This window comes from Ctenocephalides felis, unplaced genomic scaffold (genome assembly GCF_003426905.1).
Source record: "Ctenocephalides felis isolate EL2017-DRISC unplaced genomic scaffold, ASM342690v1 CF-g0.4_SCAFFOLD_03572, whole genome shotgun sequence".
Lineage (NCBI taxonomy): Eukaryota > Metazoa > Arthropoda > Insecta > Siphonaptera > Pulicidae > Ctenocephalides > Ctenocephalides felis.
Genome location: NW_020539726.1, coordinates 1,839,924 through 1,853,886, shown reverse-complemented (window position 1 = coordinate 1,853,886; position 13,963 = coordinate 1,839,924). Strand labels below are relative to the sequence as shown.

Genomic DNA, 13,963 nt, shown 5'->3' with positions numbered 1-13,963 from the left:
GAAGATTTATTACACATAATTAAAAACGAACGAACACGTTAACTCGGAGTATTTTCTAAAAGCAAATTTTCACAAATCAATAATTTTTATAATTGAACCAGTTTTCGTAGGACGTTAATGGTTTAGTATGTTCATTAAGACCAAGTACTCTATCGTTATAGCAAGTTAATCATCTAATTTTAATTTTAACAAACGATAACAAAACTACTCTTTTTCTCAAACTTCGATGATTTTTTAAAATTAAACTACTTGTCGTAAGGCCGTAATATTTCAGTAAGTTCTATAAGACCATGATATACATTGCCAAAGAAAGTTTCATAAAAATCGGCTTAAATTCTTTTTCCAACAGTTAATTACAAGAAAACCTACCAAGCCGTATGACAGATATTCCGCTAATATACTCACGGAGTTGCTGGCGCGTCAAATGCGTCGACCGCGCCAGCAACTCCAAGTCCAAAGGGTTAAGTAAGGCTAGTTGAGAATTAGGGTAAAATATTTTAACGCTGAGAAATATAAATAATTGATAAGACCAGTATGAATAAAACAACGCAAATTCATATCAAATCATTTATTATTACGACAAAAAATGACTTTGAAAGAAATTACCACTTATTTAATATTTAATATTTTTAACCGAATGAGAAATAAATTTGAAAATCGATGTATTACATTTTCTTTACAAAAGACCTCTGAAATTGTAAATATACAATTTTAATACCAACTTTTGATATGACTTTTTGATGATGGATATAAAAATAATTCTAATTATTAAGATCGGTCAGTGCTTTTAATCATTTTGTAATACCTTAAATAAATTAGTGTATGAATGCAAACACAAGAAATATTTTTGGATAAGGCAGGTTCAACCGTTTCGGATACACGGAGGAAAAGTCACCAAATGAGATATCGATTTTTGAAAATCAAATATCTTAACAATTAGAGTTCAAAAAATCAAAATGTAATGAATCCTGCAATAAAAAATAAATATAAATCATAGTTATATACTAATTTTTACTATAGTTGCAAAAAATTTTGTTTGATTAATTTGTTTTGTTTTGTTAAATTCAATTTGTTCTGCTATTAAAATCAATCAATGTTTCCAAAGTTTTTTAAAGTAAACAACATATTTCTCCAGTTTAGTAGCAATTCATTAGAATATGAGAGCAATGGCTTGGTCCGCCAGTCATTGCACTTGAAATAAATGTTGCGTAGAAAACGAAAATTCCAAAATGATTTAGCGTGCGATGTTTGTAGTCCGCATACTAATCCTATCGAATTAAATTGATTTGTATAAAGTTACATATTTTGAACTGTTGTTGATTAGCCTGAAGTATTTTAAAATAATTTAAATGACACCGATGTAAATCACTCATAAATTTTTACTGTCCGGTGGTTTTTCTCACGTGCCATTGCCAATTATAATTTAAATAAGTCGTATTGAAATTATTTATTCAAATTCATATAAGTTTTTCTGAAAGTTATGTTAAACCAAATTCCAGAAACAAGCAAACTGAATAACTGGATACTACGAGTAAAATAAAATTTGAAAATCGTTAAAAGACTCTGAAAAACATACTGAATTTTAGATACTGCGATTAAAATGGTTATTGCAAAAATATAGTTTTTCTTAGTTTGCATAGGTATTTTATACAATAAGTTTTACTTCTAAGTACATGTAATTTAATTTAATTTTAAATATTCTGTGAAAATTCAGTTTGAATGAGAATAAATAGTTTTCGAATTCAAACTTTTTTTAAGAAGGTTTTCCTACATCCCTAAAGGTGAAAGTAGTTCATTAACTTCCCGCAGGGTAAGTTATTGTAATCGTCCAAAAACCGAAATCGAAATCGACGTTTTGAAGGTTTCTGAACATTTTGGCATACTTCAGAAAAAATGTATGCGTGTGTGTGTATGTGTGTGTGTATGTATGTATGGATACAATTTTTCGTCCACGTTTTCGGGCGCACGGATTAACCGCTTTGAATGGTTCAAAAAGCATTCGATTCCTATCGATAGGGAGATGTGCTGATTAGTTTTTGGCAAAGGCAGGTCCAGCAGTTACGGAGATAAAGAGCAAAGAGTGCAGAAAATAAAAATCGAGTTTTTGAGAGAACGGTACATCCAATTTGAATGATCCAAAAAATATTCAATTTGTAATGACGGGGAGAAGTGGTGATAAGTTTATGCAAAGGCAAGTCCAGCGGTTTGGGAGATACAGAGCTAAATGTGCAAAAAATGGTAGTCCAGCGGTTTCGGAGATACAGAGCTAAATGCGCAAAAAATGGTAGTTTTTGAGGGAACTAAGCGTCCGATTTTACTGATTCAAAGAACTTTCTGCTTGTTTTAACAAAATAATTGATTTTGGAAAAAAAAAAATTGTTTCAAAATTTTATAAATCGAAAATAATTCTGATTTTTATTTTAATTCTATTCTAATATACTTTAAACAAATAATTTCAACTTTGCAATTCAGATTATATAATTCTTATAAATATTAGACAATGTTACAATATTTATAATAATCTATTCTAAAACATTTAATATTCCTCGATCATTAACTTACGATACGTAAGTTCCAGCAATTTGCCTTAAGGCACGATGCCATACACCCCACTAGTTCAATGATAAATTTGCTATATTTTAATAGCGATAAAAATCAATATTTTTCATATTGTTTCAAATCAATTATAAGATTGATTTAAAAATCATTATTAATCTATGTTTTAAACTGGTTAAAGCTTTGTTTATTGAAGTTTTTTTTTTAAATTTGCAAATATATAGGCAATCATTTTAAATTTAACACTTAAAGCATTACAAACTAGCTGTAAGTGGAATTCTGTCTTGAGGCAATTATGGCATCGTGCCTTAAGGCAAATTGCTGGAACTTCCCGTACCGTAACAAAATGTTCGAGGAATACTGAATGTTTTCAAATAGATTATTATAAATATTGTAACATTGTTTAATATTTATAAGAATTATATAAACTGAATTGCAAAGTTGAAATTATTTGTAAAGTATATTAGAATTATAGTCAGAATTAAAAATAAAATCTGAATTATTTTCGATATACTCGTACAAAAAATTAAAAAAAAAACTAAAAAAAAACTAGTTGGTTTGGTATTTAGCCTTGAGGCAAATTACATGAACTTCCCGATATGTGTAAATAATCGACTTAATCAAAAAAAAGTGTAAATAATATACTTCATCAATCCTAATTTAAAAAAAAACGATAATAATTTTAGCAAAGTTTGACGAATTTTTAAAATTAAACTACTTGTTGTAAGGCCGTAATATTACAGTAAGTTCTATAAGACCATGATGTATACGCCAAAAAAAGTTCCATGAAAAAAGGCTTAAATTTTTTTTAACAGTTAATTACAAGAAAACGGCTCGGTAGATTTTCACCTAAAATTAATCAGCATCATTCCCAACTAATATCTTTCGAACAGTTTTTGATTTTTTAAAATCGGTTCGGTAGGATGAGCTTAAATGTGGACGAAAATTTAACACTTTATTTCAACATTTAATTACAAGAAAACGGCTCGGTAGATTTTCACCTAAAATTAATCAGCATCATTCCCAAATGATATCTTTCGAACAGTTTTTGATTTTTCAAAATCGGTTCGGTAGGATGAGCTTAAATGTGGACGAAAATTTAACACTTTTTTTCAACAGTTAATTACAAGAAAACGGCTCGGTAGATTTTCACCTAAAATTAATCAGCATCATTCCCAAATGATATCTTTCGAACAGTTTTTGATTTTTCAAAATCGGTTCGGTAGGATAAGCTTAAATGTGGACGAAAATTTAACACTTTTTTCAACATTTAATTACAAGAAAACGGCTCGGTAGATTTTCACCTAAAATTAATCAGCATCATTCCCAAATGATATCTTTCGAACAGTTTTTGATTTTTCAAAATCGGTTCGGTAGGATGAGCTTAAATGTGGACGAAAATTTAACACTTTTTTCAACATTTAATTACAAGAAAACGGCTCGGTAGATTTTCACCTAAAATTAATCAGCATCATTCCCAAATGATATCTTTCGAACAGTTTTTGATTTTTCAAAATCGGTTCGGTAGGATAAGCTTAAATGTGGACGAAAATTTAACACTTTTTTTCAACATTTAATTACAAGAAAACGGCTCGGTAGATTTACACCTAAAATTAATCAGCATCATTCCCAAATGATATCTTTCGAACAGTTTTTGATTTTTCAAAATCGGTTCGGTAGGATGAGCTTAAATGTGGACGAAAATTTAACACTTTTTTTCAACATTCAATTACAAGAAAACGGCTCGGTAGATTTTCACCTAAAATTAATCAGCATCATTCCCAAATGATATCTTTCGAACAGTTTTTGATTTTTCAAAATCGTTCGGTAGGATGAGCTTAAATGTGGATGAAAAGTTTTTTTCAAATTACAAAGAAACGGCTTGGCAGATCGTTGCACAAAACTGACAAACGATAGTCCTCACCGAAATACATCAAATGGCTTTTAAATTTCTAAAATCGGTTCAGGCGTTTTTGAGAAAACGTCGATCAAAAGTCTAATTTTGACAAATGCCAAAAAGACCATACTGATTTTTGCAAACTTTGACGAATTTTTAAAGCTGAACCAGTTGTCGTAGGGCCGTAATATTTTAGTATGATCTAGAAGACTATGGTATCTATCGTCAAAAAAATAATCATAAAAATCGTCGAATTTTTTTTTTTAAAAACTTTATTGCAAGAAAACGGCCCGGCCGATCTTTACCAAAAACTAATCAGCACGATTCCCAACCAATATCTTTCGAACGGTTTTTGAATTTTCAAAATCGATTCATAACTGCGGGCTAAAACGTGGACGAAAGAGTTTTCACTTCTCTGCTATTTACGAAGAAACGGTTTGGCCGATCGTCGCACAAAACTGTCAAACAATAGTCCTCATCGAGATACATCGAATGGCTTTTAAATTTTTGAAATCGGTCCAGCCGTTTTTGAGAAAACGGCGATTTACGGCAAAAAATCTGTTGGTGCACACGCACACACACACATACACACACACACACACACACACACACATACTTTTTCCAAATTTGGTCTCATTCGATTCAGAATGGCTTGAAACGTCGAGAAAACATAAAATTAGCGAATCGGATTTTTTGATGAAAACATAAACTTCTCCTTCGGGAAGTTAAAAAGGAATTTTTTTTTCCAAAATCAATCATTTTGTTAAGACAAGCACAAAGTTCTTTGAATCATTTAAATCGGACGCTTAGTTCTCTCAAAAACTGCCATTTTTTACATATTTAGCTCCGTATCTTCGAAATGGCTGGGCCTGCCTTTGCCAAAAACTAATAAGCACTTCTCCCAATAATTACTAATTGAATGTTTTTTAGATCATTCAAATCGGATACTCCGTTCTCTCAAAAAGTCGATTTATATTTTCTGCATTCTTTGCTCCGTATCTCCGAAACGGCTGCGCCTTTGCCAAAAACTAATCAGCTCTTTTCCCTATAAATAGGAATCGAATGTTTTTTAAACCATTCAAATCGGTTGATCCGTACGCACGTACGAAAATTTGTATCCATACATACATACACACACATACACACACACACACATCCATTTTTTCTGAAGTATGCCAAAATGTTCAGAAACCTTCAAAACGTCGAGAAATGTAAAAATTTTCAATTCCGATTTTGGGCCCATTACAATAACTTACCCTACCCGGGAAGTTAATAATAAAGACGTTTTTATGAATTCTATCAAATGATTATAATATGTTTTTTGTGAATTCTATCAAATGATTCTAATAATCATGATTGATGAAATTTTGTCTATTAAAGTAGATGCATAGAGTACAAAATTATTAAAAAATAGACAAAAGTAAAAAAGAAAATTGATAAACGATCTCGATAATTGATTGATCAACTTTATAATTCGATATTGTTAAAGATTGAACTAAAAGTGAGAACCAAATTTACACATTAACTACGCTAAGCTTAAACAGAGAGTATCTACAAACCATGTTTTTCAATTATGGCATATGCTATCAAAATAATGTATACACATAAATTTTTTTTTCTAAGATTGTAATAAAAGAAATATTAAAAGAAAGTTTTACTTTTGAGAAATTTTATAGAATGATGATAATGATGATTGATGACAATTTGTTACTAAACATTTACATTATTGACTAGTCAATAAAATACAAAAAGCAATTTTACAAAAGATAATAAAGCATATTAATAGGTATTCTATCTCTGATAATAAATACTTCTGACAAATTCCATATAAGTGTTGTATCTAGTGCTATTTTCATAAAAAATGCTCATAAAATTTGCATTTCAAATTCAAATTGTATCCACTTCAATTGTATTTCAATATACAATTTGTTTGATTATGATAAATTAAACCTACTAAAGCAAAATGTATCATATGTAGTAGTAAGAGTTGATGAAAGTTTTTGTTTATTATGATTAAAAATATATATTCAGAAGATTATTAACTTCCCGAAGGAGAAGTTTATGTTTTCATAAAAAAATTCGATTCGCTAATTTTATGTTTTCTCGACGTTTCAAGCCATTCTGAATCGAATGAGACCAAATTTGGAAAAAGTATGTGTGTGTGTGTGTGTGTGAACAGATTTTTTGCCGTAAATCGACGTTTCCTCAAAAACGGCTAAACCGATTTTAAAAATTTAAAAGCCATTCGATGTATCTCGATGAGGACTAGCGTTTCTCAGTTTTGTGTGGCGATCGGCCGAGCCGTTTCTTTGTAAATAGCAGAAAAGTGAAAAAATTTTCGTCCACGTTTTAGCCCGCAATTCTGAATCGATTTTGAAAATTCAAAAACCGTTCGAAAGATATTGGTTGGAAATCGTGCTGATTAGTTTTTGGTAGAGATCGGCCGGGCCGTTTTCTTGTAATAAAGTGTTAAAAAAATTTTTTTCGATGATTTTTATGATTTTTTTTTTGACGGTAGATAACATGGTCTTATAGACCATACTAAAATATCACGGCCATACGACAATTGGTTTAACTTTGAAAATTCGTCAAAGTTTACAAAAATTGGTATCGTTTTTTGGCATTTGTCAAAATTAGACCTTTTATCGGCGTTTTCTCAAAAACGCCTGAACCGATTTCAAAATTTTAAAAGCCATTTGATGTACTTCATTGAGGACTATCGTTTGTCAGTTTTGTGCGACGATCTGCCAAGCCGTTTTTTGTAAATTAAAAAAAAGTGTTAAACTTTTCGTCCACATTTAAGCTCATCCTACCGAACCGATTTTAAAAAATCAAAAACTGTTCGAAAGATATCAGTTGGGAATGGTACTGATTAGTTTTAGGTGAAAATCTACCGAGCAATTTTCTTGTAATTAACTGTTGAAAAAAAAATTAAGCCGATTTTTATGGAATTTTTTTTAGCGATATATATCATGGTCTTATAGAACTTACTAAAATATTACGGCCTTACAAGAAGTTTAATTTTGAAAATTTATCAAAGTTTGAGAAAATGAGTAGTTTTTTTGACGTTTGTTAAAATTAAAATTAGACGATTTACTTGGTATAACGATAGAGTACTTGGTCTTAATAAACATACTAAACCATTAAAATCCTACGGAAACTGGTTCAAATATAATAATTGTTGATTTTTGAAAAGTTGCTTTTTGAAAGTACTCCGAGTTAACGTGTTCGTTCGTTTTCAATTATGTGTAATAAATCCACTCGTAAATTAATCTATTTTTTATTGATTAAGTCGATTATTCACACATATCGGGAAGTTCATGTAACTTGCCTCAAGGCTAAATACCAATACCAACTAGTTTCATTTTTATTGTTTGACCTAATAATTAACTGCATCGCATTGATTAATTATTGTAATTATTATTCCATAAAATATTTCTTTAAATTAAAAATAAAATCATGGTTCTTTTTGCCCCTTGGCTGTTCTATTGGGTAAATATTATTTGTATTAATGCAGTTGGTTCGGTTTTCACAGTATAAATGCTATATACAGTCAAATTGTACCTTTGCTCCCGTCTCTACCCTTACCATGGCAAATAGTAAAACTCCAAGGCAAAAGAAAATATTTTAGGGAAAATATCTGTTAACAAACAAAATAAACAATGTTATCTATTCACTATCATTACTCTTGAATTTAGTTAGAATCTTGAGTTGAAAAATAAAATTAATTATCAAAAATTTCATAAAATATAATTTAATATTAGACGTATCCGCTGATGAATAGTACTATAATATCAAAACATGTAAACATGTTGACGAGCTTATCTCGTACACAACTACACTGCTTATTCATTTAGGTAATTTCATACGCCAGTTGACTGATTAATAATCAAGCGTACGCATTTCAGAATATTCGCATATATCTACTTTAGTACCGATATACGGGTTCTAATGAATATAGAACGCTCCAACTATCATCCAGGCCAGTGAACAACAACATTTTCGTATAAGGAGGGGCGTATCTAACCGTTGTTTAAGATTTTGATTCTGAAAGGTCTAATTATAATTTACACAAGTCTAAGTTTGAAATAACGTTAATCGACCGATCTGAGTCTCAAGTGTTATACTGAATGATCAAGAAATTGTGTAAGATGATTCTGTGCAAAAAGTGAAAATATATAGGTACACATTCTATGAAACTATCCTTTGCAATATCTTAATATTGCTCGAATCAACAGTTTAGTTATAGCATCTACAAGTTTCTTTATTAGTAGCCTCAAAATTTAAAAGTCATTTTAAATAAATTGACATAAATAATTATATCAATAATATCAAAGACTTAGCAAAAAAGACTACATTTGGATGAAATCGCTTGTGTTTTTAGAGCGGTACTTGAAGGCCCACGGGTAAATAGGTTCACCGCCTAAATCTCGGAATCAAGTGAAGTATGAGTTTTTTTTAAAACAATATTTGGAAGCACAGCCAACATTCTTACAACTTTGCTATAGGAAAATAAACGGCAATGTTTGAACATTTAAAAGCACTGTTGTTTAGTTTACGAAACTATATATTTTTAGGCCTGCATAATTTAAATATTTTATAAGATATATTGTTATTTTTAAGTTAGACTCAACAGTTTTTTTTATATTACCTCTATAAAAACTAACATGTGGGTGGAGTAAGAAGGAACATCTGAGCTTTTATCTTGGCAATGTAGTAAACAAAAAAGCATTTTTACAAGAGATAAGTTAAATAAATAGTTATTAGAATTCAGCTGATGATTATTTCTGTCGAAATGCAAGATTAATATATGCAGTGCAATCTCTGAAAAATTTGAAAATAATGTAGCTATTTTCGTAATATTTGTTTAAAATTAAACTCGTTGGTATTAGTATTTTGCCTTGAGGCAAGTTAGATGAACTTTCCGATAAGTGTAAATAATCGACTTAATCAATAAAAAATAATTAATTTATGAGTGATTAAAAGTATTCCGAGTAGATTCATTACACATAATTAACAACGAACAAATACGTTAACTCGGAGAATTTTCTAAAAGCAAATTTTCACAAGTCAATAATTTTTATAGTTGAACCAGTTTCCATAGGATTTTAATGGTTCAGTATGTTCATTAAGACCAAGTACTCGATTGTTATACCAAATAAATCGTCTAATTTTAATTTTAACAAACGTCAAAAAACTACTCATTTTCTTCGATAATTTTTTAAAAATAAACTACTTATTGTAAGGCCGTAATATTTCAATAACTTTTATAAGACCATGATATATATCGCTAAAAAAGTTCTATAAAAATCGGCTTAATTTTTTTTTTTAAAGTTAATTATAAGAAAACAGCTCGGTAGATTTTCACCTAAACCTAATCACTATCATTTCCAACTAATATCTTTCGATCAATTTGTGATTATTTAAAGCTCAAATGTGGACGAAAAATTTAACACTCTTTTCTAAATTACAAAGAAGCGGTTCGGCAGATCATCGCACAAAACAGAAAAACGATAATACTCATCGAGTTACATCAAATGACTTAAATTTCTTAAATCGGTTCAGGCGTTTTTGAGCAAACGTTGATGAAAGGTTTAATTTTGACAAACGCCAAAAAATCGATTTTAATTTCTGCAAACTTTGACGAACTTTTAAAATTAAACCACTTGTAGTAGGGCCGTTATATTTTAGTATGATCTCTAAGACTATGGTAACTACCGCAAAAAAACTTTAACACTTTATTACAAGAAAACGACCCGGCCGATCTTTACCAAAAACTAGTCAGATCGATTCCCAACCAACATCATTCGAACAGTTTTTGAATTTTCAAAATCGAATCAGAACTGCGGGCTGGACAAAAAAAATCACTTTTCTGCTATTTACAAAGAAACGACTTGACTGATCATCGCGCAAAATTGATAAACGCTAGTCCTCATCGAGATACATCGAATATCAACGTATTAGTTCGTTGTTAATTATGTGTAATGAATTTTTGAGAAAACGTCGATTTACGGCAAAAAATTTGTTCACATACACAAACACACACATACATACTTTTTCCAAATTTGGTCTCATTCGATTCAGAATGACTTGATACGTCGATAAAGCATACAATCAGCGAATAGCGAAAGAAAGTTAAAAATATGACTTTGGCCTTTTCAGTAAAAGCGGTAAAAAGCTTTTACCTCCTGGCTGTCCGATTTTACCTCGCCTGGGTTTTTTTTTTACAAAGATGAATTAGCGGAGAATTCGATGCAATAACTCCACATTTGAAGCAATATCTGAACAATGCAAGTTTTTATGAGTTTTGTAGTAAATATCAATTTCTAAAATATAATAGTTTCTGATTATAGATTGGATACTAAATTCTCTCAAATAAATAAAAGTCTTTCCTCATTTCAAAGCCCTGGCGAGAAACATGCCTAACAGATGCGGGATAATCTTTGTATTTCGAACACGCAGTCTAATGGATGAACTGTGTACGCACTAAAAAGAAATTACCCGATGTCGGTGATGATTTCGATCAATGAAATTAAGACATCACATCGAAACTATTCTGGTTTAATACATTTATATTGGCGTCGATTATATCGACTCTGGTTCTATCAACATCTCCATTTTTTCTTCATCACTTATAAAATATTATAAACCATAATAAAAATGGAAGTTATTATCTTTTACCTGTAACTTGTTATTGATCGTTTTCAGTGAAAACATTTTAATTTTAATTTAGAATTATGGCATTGTGCCTTAAGGAAAATTCCTGGAATTTCCAGTACAATAATTAAACATTTGCGAAATAAAAATAATCAATCAACAATAAAATTTTATCATTAAGTTATAGCAATTGTTTTTATATTCTCAAATAATTATTACAAATACAGTAAAGTTAATCGTCGTACCTATTTAATATAATATAAGCGATTATTTTTGAGCGAAAACTTTTATCACAAAATAAACAACATTTTATCATTTCTTTACACCGCAGGCACTATCCATTTAAATCACTCTAAGCGGATGCGCCATTCTCTCAAAAACTGATTGTTTTTGCATTTTTGCTTCTTATCTCCGAACGGCTAAAACTACCAAAAAAATTTGTTATATTGATCATTATTTGAAGATACGTGTATAAATGTAAATTTTATTCAAATATAGAGTAATGAATACATGATGAAGTTCCTTAAACGACACTTAGTCGTTTTCAGTCATAACTTCTCACAGGGAAAGTTGTATAATTGCAAATAAGCGGAAAAGGGAATTTTTGCATTACTGTACGTTTCAGAGGTTTCTGAACATTTTGGCATACTTTTAAAAAAATAGATATAAATATGTGTGTGTACGTTTGGTTACAATTTTTTATCACGATATGGGGAGCATAATCAACCGATCTGAATGATTCAAAAAACATTCGATTCGTATTGGCGAATAGAGGTGCTGATTAGTTTTTGGCGAAGACAGGAAAAACCGTTTTGAAGATTTGAGGCAAAAGTGCCAAAAATGGTAACTGATTTTTTGAGAGAACGAAGCATTCGATTTGTATGATTCAAAACACATTTTATTTGTATTGAAAAAATGAAGAACTGATGAAATTTTTGTGAAGGCGGTTTCGGAGATCCAATAAGAGTTATAAGAAAGGCACACCAAAGTATCACATATTTTATAGCTTTGCTTTTGAGATATTTTGTTTTATAATTATAAGTTCATTATAGTTAGAAAAAGAGAATTGTTTCACTTTGAGAAATTTAGCTGTATAATACAAAATTTTTGCATTTGAAATTTGTAATTTGTTTTGCAATTATCAGCTAATTATAGTTTGAAAAAATGTCTCGTACGTGGTCAGGTTGCCCGAGCGGTCTAAGGCGCCAGATTTAAGCTCTGGTTCCCGATTGGGAGCGTGGGTTCGAACCCCACACCTGACAAAAATAAAATTTCAATTATATGTACAATATTAATAATTTAAATATTCAAAAAACGGTGGTTCTATATAGAAATTATAGAGGAGATTGCATCCAGCTTTGCTTTTGACATATTTGTCAAACTGTGGTTCTATACAGAAATTCAGGATTAAGCTCTGGTTCCCGATTGGGTGCGTGGGTTCGAACCCCACACCTGACAAAGTTAAATTTTTAATGACATGAATAATATTATTAATTTGAATATTCATTAAACGATGGTTCTATACAGGAACTCAGCTGAATATTGCAAAATTTTTGCATTTGAAATTTTTAATGTGTTTTGTAATTATCAGCTAATTATAGTTTAGAAAAGGTCTCATAAGTGGTCAGGTTGGCCGAGCGGTCTAAGGCGCTAGATTGAAGCTAGGGTTCCCGATTGGAAGCGTGGGTTCGAAACCCATACCTAACAACGTTTTGTTATATTATATTGTTGTATTATACATGTGTAATACTATATCTTAAATAATTCTTGGCCAAGCGATCTATGGCGCCATTAATTTTATATATTATTTAAAAGCCATTTGATGTATTTCAATGAGGACTATCGTTTGCAATTTAAAAAAAAATAAACATTTCGTCCATTTACCGAGTCGATTTTAAAAAATCAAAAACTGTTCGAAAGATTTTAGTTGGGAAGGATACTGATTAGTTTTTGGTGAAAATCTACCGAGCCGTTTTCTTGTAAATAACTGTTGAAAAAAAAACTTAAGTCGATTTTTATGAAACTTTTTTTGGCGATATAATAAGTTTTGGCGATATAATAAGTTAAGATTAGTTTAATCTTAGTTAGTAATTAATTAATCTTAGTAGTTTTTTGACCTTTGTTTAAATTAAAATTAGACGATTTACTTGGTATAACGATAGAGTGTTCGTTCGTTTTCAATTATGTGTGATAAATCCACTCGAAATACTTTTAATCACTCATAAATTAATTTATATTTCATTGACTAAGTTTATTAATTACATATGTCGGAAAGTTCATGTAACTTGCCTCAACGCACAATACTGATACCAAGTAGTTTGATATTTGTTTGGGATTGATTTATTGTTATTTAGATTAATTATTATTAACATTAATAAACTTATGCCAATACTTATGATTTTAGTCATTTTTATTACAATTAGATATAGAGGCAGATGTTTGATAGAGTTTTCATTATCTATTCATTTTTGTTCACTTACGGACAAAATGACATACTTATACAAAAGACAAAATGACATAGACCTATTTCGCAAGAATTACTGAGATTGCCGGAAACTAGTCGCTCTTTCCTTAATAAATATGTTATTAACTTCCCGTAGGGTAAGTTATAGTAAACGCAAAAATCTAAAATGAAAATTTGTATATTTCTTCACGTTTCAAAGGTTTCTGAATATTTTGGCATACCTTAGAAAAAATGGATGTACCTATGTGTGTGTCTTCAAATACAAATTTTCGTCGACGATTTTGGGAACACCCGATTTGAATAATTCAAAAATATTCGATTTTTAGACCTGTTTTTGGCGAAGGAAGTCTGGCCGTTCCATAGATACGGGGCAAAAAGTGCCAAAAACG

General features: G+C 30.2%; 1 non-coding gene across 1 annotated transcript; it reads left to right on the top strand.

Moving 5' to 3' along the window:
- Nucleotides 1–12,288: 12,288 nt before the first annotated feature.
- Trnal-uaa lies at nucleotides 12,289–12,372 on the top strand. The gene has a single exon. It is a non-coding gene; the product is annotated as a tRNA-Leu (tRNA).
- The last annotated feature ends 1,591 nt before the right edge of the window (nucleotides 12,373–13,963 follow it).